We start from the raw sequence: 8,977 nt of genomic DNA on the forward strand, positions 1-8,977 counted from the left end.
ACAAAGTATGAGCTGGAAGACCAAGCAGCATCGAAGCTTGCTTGGTCAAAACCGGTTGTAGCATTGAAGGGACAATCGAATCTGTACGTTATATCCAATAGTCAATGAAGCGACCATTTAATATAGACGCTATATCCTATAGTTGTAATAAGCAGGTATTTTCATTTTATATTGACATAAACATTGTTGAAGGGACAGTCGAATCTGTACGCTATATCCGGTAGTTGTAATAAGTTTTTTTTTTATATTAACATAAACATTGTAACATTGAAGGGACAGTCGAATCTGTACGCTATATCCGGTAGTTGTAATAAGTTTTTTTTTATATTTATATAAACATTGTAACATTGAAGGGACAGTCGAATCTGAACGCTATATCCGATAGTTGTAATAAGCATTTTTTTTTATATTAACATAAACATTGTAACATTGAAGGGACAGTCGAATCTGTACGCTATATCCAATAGCTGTAATAAGCAGGTTATTTTTTTATATAGAGCTTTGGCCGAGTCTTCGCCATTTTGTAGCTATTACCGGTACATTGCTATAACCGATGTCTCTATACACAAATTCTATTGTAGTTTTCTAGACTCAACGACTACTATGTTTTTTGCAATAAGGTACTGTTAGTAAGTATTTAAGATAGAATTTATATTGCAGAAGTATTATTTCAAGAAGAGGCCCGGGCATAAAGAAATAAATAAAAAAATTACATTTATCACCGTTAATGGTTTTTTAGTCTAGTATTTTTTATTTTATTGCCGACTAAGGCAAGAAATCTGACAATTTCAATACTACGTAATCATACTAACTATATTGTTTAATTTCTTTATAGTCATAAATCGATGAGTGTAAAACAAACTTTGTTACTTAAATTTTTTTCTCTACTCGGGTATAACACTATGATCCTTTCTCAGCCAACTAAACTTAGTACGCTTGCTTTTTAGACTTTCGTCTCTACATTTGTAGAGCTCAAAATATTATAAAAAAATTTATTTTGTAACAGGAAATTAAAAAGGACTTTTCATTTTGTATGAATAACCTATTAGAATGTAGGAACTGTGGTAAATAAAATATGTTCTCCGTGATTTTGTATGCGTAATATTGAATAACCCATTATCAATGATGAATAATACCTACAGACTACAGCTGTAAAGAACACGCTTTCGTCATCTTTATAAGTACCTACAATAAAGACAGAACTCGCAGAAAATAATTCTGCAACTGTTAAAACAACTAGCGCCATCTACCGAACGAGTGAGAAAAAATTGTAGCACATCAACAATGTTATATTTCGGTGACAACTTTTTGTTGCCCGTGTATTTTTATCAGGCGTAAAAATAGTTTTTTCGGATTTGTTTACTTATGAATGTGTGTTCATTCTAAATATTAGAAATATAAGTAGTAATAATACAAATGCTTACCATATTCCTGTTTCTAAAACTAAGTCCACGGTCTCTGGCAGTTCTAACCGGAAACCTGTAAAGAAACGAATACTTAATATGTTTTTGTATTTAATCTATTTTATGGCTCGTACTTCTTGTACTAGATAAATGAAATAATATTTGTAAGTTGGTATAGTCTAATGTTAATATTATTGGCAATATGTTTCCGGAATCTTAAGTTTATTCATTACGTAATTAGTAATTTATTACATATTACAAATGACCATGTGAAAATAATCATTCATAAAAAACTGCGCATACGCATACAACTTGCGGCGTATTTAAAAAAACGATGTTTTTCTTTATCGTCGGTTCGCTCGTGAAAATATCCAATCAGAATAAAGCTTGCTTGACATTTAATAAATAAGATTTTTTTTTGTCTGAAATTGATATCATACTGATAATGGGTCCCAATCGACTTTTTCGTTCAATCACAAAAATGGATCCCTTAGATAAAGGTTTTTTTAACATGCTCCCAAATGCATAATTTAAAATTAAATGAAATGAAATAATTTATTTGAACCTGTAAAATGTTATACATTATTTAGATTCTGTCAATATTAACTCTACCACCAGTTCGGAAAGCAGTTTTCACCAGAGGAGAACGGGCAAGAAACTCTAGTGGTGCTCTTTTTAAAATCAGTTTGGTATAAACTACAGTAAATGATACACAGAAAAGAGAAAAATTACAATTGTTTTTTTTATTGCTGTTTAGAGCAGTTCATTTATAATTTCATTTTGATTGGATTGAAGATTAAAATTGTTTTTGAAATCGTATTAGACAAAACCAAAAAGCATTCTCTACGTAAATATGTGACTTCAACTTACCGTCTGATATTATCCTTTGTATTATGCTGGTCATGTCTTTAACTTCAGCTGCGTAAAAATTCTCTCCAGCGTACGGAGTTATACCTAAATCTTTGATACGATAAGGAATATTATTGTTTTAGGCTTTATAATATTTAATCTAAAATTCGAAATAGTAGTAATTATTTTTTAGTTGATTTGAAACCACTTTATTGGTGAATAATCATTTTTTAATTAATATTTTGATTTTAAAGCAATTTTTCGGTGAAAGAATTATTTCAGTGATTCCAGAGGTTTATACTTAGTCTGGCCATAAATACTGTTACACTTAATTATAAAAAAATATTACATTTGAATTTCGAATCTGTCATTTTTATACGATTGTTCATTGTGTTTTCTCATTTTGGCGCCAATACATTGTAAAATATTTTGCGATATTAAAATGGTGTGGGGTGATAAAGAGAACCGAATCGCTGTGATAGCATTACACAAAGTAGGTATGGAGCCAAATGCAATTTTTAAAACTCTCCATACACTTGGTATTAGTAAAATGTTTGTGTACCGGGCTATTAATAGGTACAATGAGACCTCCTCTGTTTGTGACAGAAAAGATCTGGCCGTCCACGTAGTGTTCGTACGAAAAAGGTGGTCAAAGCAGTAAGGGAAAGAATTCGAAGAAATCCTGTCCGAAAGCAAAAGATTTTATCTCGGGAAATGAAGATAGCACCTAGAACCATGTCGCGTATTTTAAAAGATGACTTAGGACTTGCAGCCTATAAGAGACGCACTGGCCATTTCTTAACTGATAATTTAAAGAAGAATAGGGTGGTAAAATCGAAACAACTACTGAAGCGGTACGCAAAGGGAGGTCACAGAAAAATTTTGTTTACGGATGAGAAAATTTTTACAATTGAGCAACATTTTAACAAACAAAATGACCGTATTTATGCTCAAAGCTCTAAGGAAGCTTCCCAATTAGTCGACAGAGTGCAACGTGGACATTATCCGACTTCAGTGATGGTTTGGTGGGGTGTTAGCTATGAAGGAGTGACTGAGCCATATTTTTGTGAAAAGGTATCAAAACATCGGCACAAGTGTATCAAGATACCATTCTTGAGAAGGTAGTTAAGCCCCTTAACATCACCATGTTCAATAACCAAGTATGGTCCTTCCAGCAAGACTCGGCGCCGGGTCATAAAGCTCGGTCCACGCAGTCTTGGTTGGAATCGAACGTTTCGGACTTCATCAGAGCTGAAGACTGGCCGTCGTCTAGTCCCGATCTTAATCCGCTGGATTATGATTTGTGGTCAGTTTTAGAGAGTACAGCTTGCTCTAAACGCCATGATAATTTGGAGTCCCTAAAACAATCTATACGATTGGCAGTGAAGAATTTTCCCATGGAAAGAGTGCGTGCTTCTATTGATAACTGGCCTCATCGTTTAAAGGACTGTATTGCAGCCAATGGAGACCACTTCGAATAAGCTTTTATATTTTTAATTGTTTTATATTTATGTATTAAACTGACACACTGTAAAAGTAATAAATGTTATTTGCAGTTAACAATTTTCTTTTTTCTTTATTACAATATTTATGGCAAGACTAGGTACAATACTCTATTATATACTCTAAAGTCTTCCTCTTCTTTCTACTCTTGTATTATTACTGTCTCAATGGTGAGAACGGACTACTACTAAGAGGGGTTGAGGGGGGTACTATCTCCAATAAATTCTTCTGGACAAGAGCCTCTACTACTAAGGAGTACCTATGAAGTATGAAAATATTATATTATATTTTAAAAGGATACAGTTGAGCATATCCAACAGCGAGGTAGGGTGGTCGGGAGGCGGAGGCGGCGGCGGCGCTTGCGCACGAGGCGGCGCCACCGCGCGCAATGTACGTGCGCACGTACTCCTTCCTCAGGTCGTGGAAGCGCGCGTAGTACGCAGGCAGCGTCAGCTCCTTGCTGCACGCCTCGGGGTGAAGGCATTGTCTGGAAAAAAAGAAAAAAAAAACGTTATTTACTTAAAACAATATTAGTTATTTATTTATTAACAATGCCACATCGTATATTAACAGGCCAGGTTCATCGTGATGAACATAGCAATATAAACAACACTGATATGTGAAAGTACGACGTACAAAATATTCGCTACAGTAGGTAAAGACATTCCCTCTTATTAATAGAAATTTATCATCTCTGGACTGAGTAAAGCTGTGATAACAAGTATGTTTCTCAGTGCTGACGGCCTGCCAACCGTCGCAGTGCATAGACATAGGGCCGCTGTGATTGGCTAATATTGTTGTATCTTAATAAGGGGGATTGTTTTTATTTATACTGTAAGCAGTACAGGGATAAAATAAATAGTATTATTTAAATTTTGCTCATTGTTTAACAACAGGCGATCGTATATATTTTCACATTGTATACAAATAGAGCTGAATAAAATAGAACGATATGAACTGATTTTACGAACAGCAATTCCAAGCAGTTTTTTTAATAACTATCGTCAAAAAAATGTTACTAAATACGAATTAGATATATCTAAGACGTGACTAGAGTTTGAACAACTACATAATCATGTTATTTCAAATCAGCAGAAATTACGCAAAAAGTAATTTATTTAAATACGCCTAATTCACTATGCATTCACATATGTATAAAACATGTTCTGTCTTATTTATAAATATTGCGCAAAGCTATGTTTAGTTAAACACATATTTACTCGATCAGCTGTAAATCAAAACCCGCCATCTTGCCTCTTAATAAGGTTTAAACTATGAAATCGGTGATGTTTTTGACGGCTATCTAAGCAATTTTTAACCACCTCTTAACGCTCAAACAAGTTTATAAGTAAGATTGCTTTTGTTTTATTTACGTAAAGAGTTTCCCGCCCTCACACCCACCACTACAACTCCTGTAAGCCAGGATCAGCAGTGGCACGCAATATGACACCGAGCAGTGAAGCTCGACGAGTCTCAGGGAAAACTAATTTGTCATTATCCCGCAATGAAATTAATCAAATAGAAATATAGGGAAGAGGTGGAAATCATTACTGTCCACTTCCATCAATAGCAAAGCATGAGATACGATAATGAATTTTAATCTCAAGTATAGGGAATGAAAGTAATGTAATAATATAATGTAATCGAAGTAATAACTGATGCAATGTATACTGCATACGATGCATACGATGTATGTACTGCCCTTATATTTAATGTTATTGTCGGCCACAACAATCTTGCGCGCCCAAAATAAAATATGGCGAGACTCCATCTTTACCTAACACTTGTAACAGGGGGCGAATTACGTATCAAATAGTGGACCCCCCCTATGCGATACTCTATGCTAATATTTTGATAAAACACCAATATGTACATGTACACTGTATTTTTTTTATTGCTTTGAATGACGAGACGAGTTCGCCGTTCGCCTGATGGTAAGCGATATAACCACCCATAAACAGAAGAAATACCATCCAACACCTGGAGTAACAAAGTATTGTTTGGTATTCCACTGCGCTCGCCATCCTGAGACGTGAGATGTTACGTCTCATTATGTCCAGTAGTTACACTGGCTACAATGTCCTTCAAACCGGAACACAACAGTGACTACACACTGCTGTTTGGCGGCAGAAATAGACATTGCGGTGGTACCTACCCAGGCGGACTCTCACATGAGAGACCAACCACTTGTATTCAGCACATAAATTATTTGTTTTGAAAGAAATCGCGACAAACTTTGTTCGATGCACATGAGGAAAATCGTAAACATACGAAATGGATTGACATCTAAATTAGTTCGAGGCCTTGAAATTAGTCACATTCGTATTCAATCTTTCTAGTTTGTGTGAAAAATGGCAGTTACTTGTTATTGACAGGTGCATAAGAATTGCAAATCGAAATCATCGAATATATACAGTTTTCTCACCATGCAAGAAGATAAATAACCCGTTCTGTTCTATTTTGCAATAATATACTCGCCATTTAGAAGTAATAAAAAAACAATTTGCATTTGCTCCTATAAAAAAGTAAATATAATAATACTATCAGCCCTGTACTATATGTCCCACTGCTAGGCACGGGCCTCCTCTTCTAGTGAGAGGGATTAGGCCTTAGTCTACCACGCTGGCCTAGTGCGGATTGGTAGACTATAGAGAACTTTTCAGGTTTGCAGCTTTCCTCACGATGTTTTCCTTAACCGTTAAGTCAAGTGGTAATTCACAAAGAACACGCAAATAATTTTAGAAAAGTCAGAGGTGTGTGCCCTTGGGATTTGAACCTGCGGACTTTCGTCGCGGCAGTCCGTTCCACACCCAACTAGGCTATCGCCGCCGTATGTAGTAAATAATAACGCGCAAATGGAAGATGAAAAATGGATAAACTGCAAGCCAATTGCAATGAGCAATTTTTGTAGTTAGAAGAAAAATATATAAGTTCCTTTTTTCTTGGGTTATTTTATTGAACCTCTAATATCTCATGTGGGCGAACGTGGATTGATATATCACGAAACTTTAACGTTGAAACAATATGGTCAGCTTCAGATGCAAATTCATGAAATGGCCATAACACGAAGTGATCAATTCTTAGATCTTACCACGAAATACAAATAGCACTACCCTTTCAAATGTTCTTGTTAGGACTTGAATACATAAACTACAATCGACTCGACAAATCATCATCAGCCGCTGGATGTCCACTGTTGAACATGGGCCTCGCCCAAAAATTTCCAGATCAACCTATTGTAAGCGGCCCGCATCCAGCGACCTCCTGCGACTATGAGGTCTTCTGTCCACCTCGTGAGAGGACGTCCGACACTGCGTTTGCCAGTACGTAGCCTCGATTCCAGAACCTTCTTGCCCCATCAGCCATCAGTTCTGCGAGCTATGTGCCCTACCCACTGCCCTTCAGCTTGATAAACGGATGGGCTATATCGGTGGGATTTCGTTCTTCTACAGATCTCCATATTTTGATTCGATCATATAGAGAAACATCAAGCATAGTCCTCTCCATAGCTCGCTGAGCAACTCGACAAATGCATGAACATAATATAGTTATATTATGTATTTCTAGAATACATGATAAGATTTGAATTTCTTTTTTAAAATTTTTAAAAGTAAAATCTGTTTACCCTTTTAAAAGGGCCTGATATATCATCACAGGAAGTTGGCATCGACCTTTGCCCGCACGTTGATTTGTGATACAAACACAAATTATGCATGAACGATTTAATCGGGACGTGTTTCCGTTGTAGAAATATTCAACAGCTTTTGCTTGCGTGAATGTTTTTTTGGAAATATAATCTATCTTTAAAAAGACCGTTTAGCTTTCTATTAATAAAAAAATTAAGGAGTCATTAGTTTTAGATATGATGTATAACTCACTTATACATTTTCATGTTGCCGTCAGCCAAAAAAGTACATGTAAAATCCTTTTATTAATTTATCTAAAATAAAGTGAACTCTGAAGTTTATACGTTGGTACGGACATAAAAGTTCAAAGGCGATTTGAAATTGCTGACTGTATGTCCTTAAAATATAATCTATACTCCATGCTAATATATAAAGAAGAGCTTATTTATTTGAACGCGATAATCTCTGGAACTACTGAACTGATATTGAAAAATTTTTCATTAATAAAGCTACATTACTCCCGAGTGTTATAGGCATTTTTTCCGACAAAATATGAAGAGAGACTTTTTCACAGAGGGGAGCCGAGAGCAAAAACTATTTGTAAAAAATGCAAACAATGCTTTATTCTCGAATATTATCATACTACTTAATTCCGAGGTGCTAGATTGCATTTGCGGGACGCGTAGAACTTAAGATTTTTTTTATACTGACCATTTTCGGAATCTGGAAGCAAAATGTTCTATCATATTTGTGGGTTGTCTAGTTCAACGTATTTTTATAAAATTCCCGCCCGTCCGTTCACAATGGAAACATGTTTAACCCGTACACTTCACCCCGGATGCAAGATTGGTATCAAGACAAAATTTTGTTCAATACCTGTTTATTATTTACAATTGTTATTATACATATATTCGTTCGACGAATGGTAACTGCTCATAAATAATGGGAATAATATCGAGATATTTTAATAATAAATCATTGACCTGCGGCCAATGTTACATATTCATATTTTATTTTATTTCTGACGAGCTTGCCGTTCGCCTGATGGTGAACGATACGACCGACGACTATTTCACGGTATTCGACAGAATCATTCCGGTCTACTGAAATGCTTCTTCAATCTACGGCAAAATGACCCAGAATTATAGGAAGGCATGAGCACAAGCTAATGCAAACTATTCCAAAGCCTGGTACGTCACAGAAGAGGGTTCAATATAGGTTCAGAGCGTAATGGTTTTAATAATATATTTAGCGGATGTTTACCTGAGCGGAGGTTGTCCGTCTGTGACGAGTCTGAAGAGAGGCGAGTGCGGGTCCACCTGGATAGACCTCACGAAGTCGTCAAACTGGAAAAAAAATATTTTTATTAGATCCATACTTATTAATTGCAAACAGGTTTAATTAGTGGCAGCCTTAAAGCCCCGCGGGACTGATTCATATTTCATACAAAGATTTAGTTACAAATAATTCTCTTAAAAATCAATTTTAGATATTTTTTACTACCAAAATATTCCTTATTAAATCTATGTTAAAGTGTTTGTTGCAAATTAAAATTATGAGTACATTAGGAGATGCGCGAAATCAACAATTTAAGTG

General features: G+C 35.4%; 1 long non-coding RNA gene across 1 annotated transcript; it reads right to left on the reverse strand.

Annotated features, from left to right (window-relative positions):
- Positions 1–1,040: 1,040 nt before the first annotated feature.
- LOC119192105 lies at positions 1,041–8,731 on the reverse strand. The gene is made up of 4 exons (XR_005113577.1): positions 8,645–8,731; positions 4,057–4,242; positions 2,274–2,363; positions 1,041–1,479 (listed from the first exon to the last, which is right to left on the reverse strand). It is a non-coding gene; the product is annotated as an uncharacterized LOC119192105 (long non-coding RNA).
- Between the last annotated feature and the right edge of the window lie 246 nt (positions 8,732–8,977).

Source organism: Manduca sexta, unplaced genomic scaffold, assembly GCF_014839805.1.
Source record: "Manduca sexta isolate Smith_Timp_Sample1 unplaced genomic scaffold, JHU_Msex_v1.0 HiC_scaffold_2359, whole genome shotgun sequence".
NCBI classification, from domain to species: Eukaryota; Metazoa; Arthropoda; class Insecta; order Lepidoptera; family Sphingidae; genus Manduca; species Manduca sexta.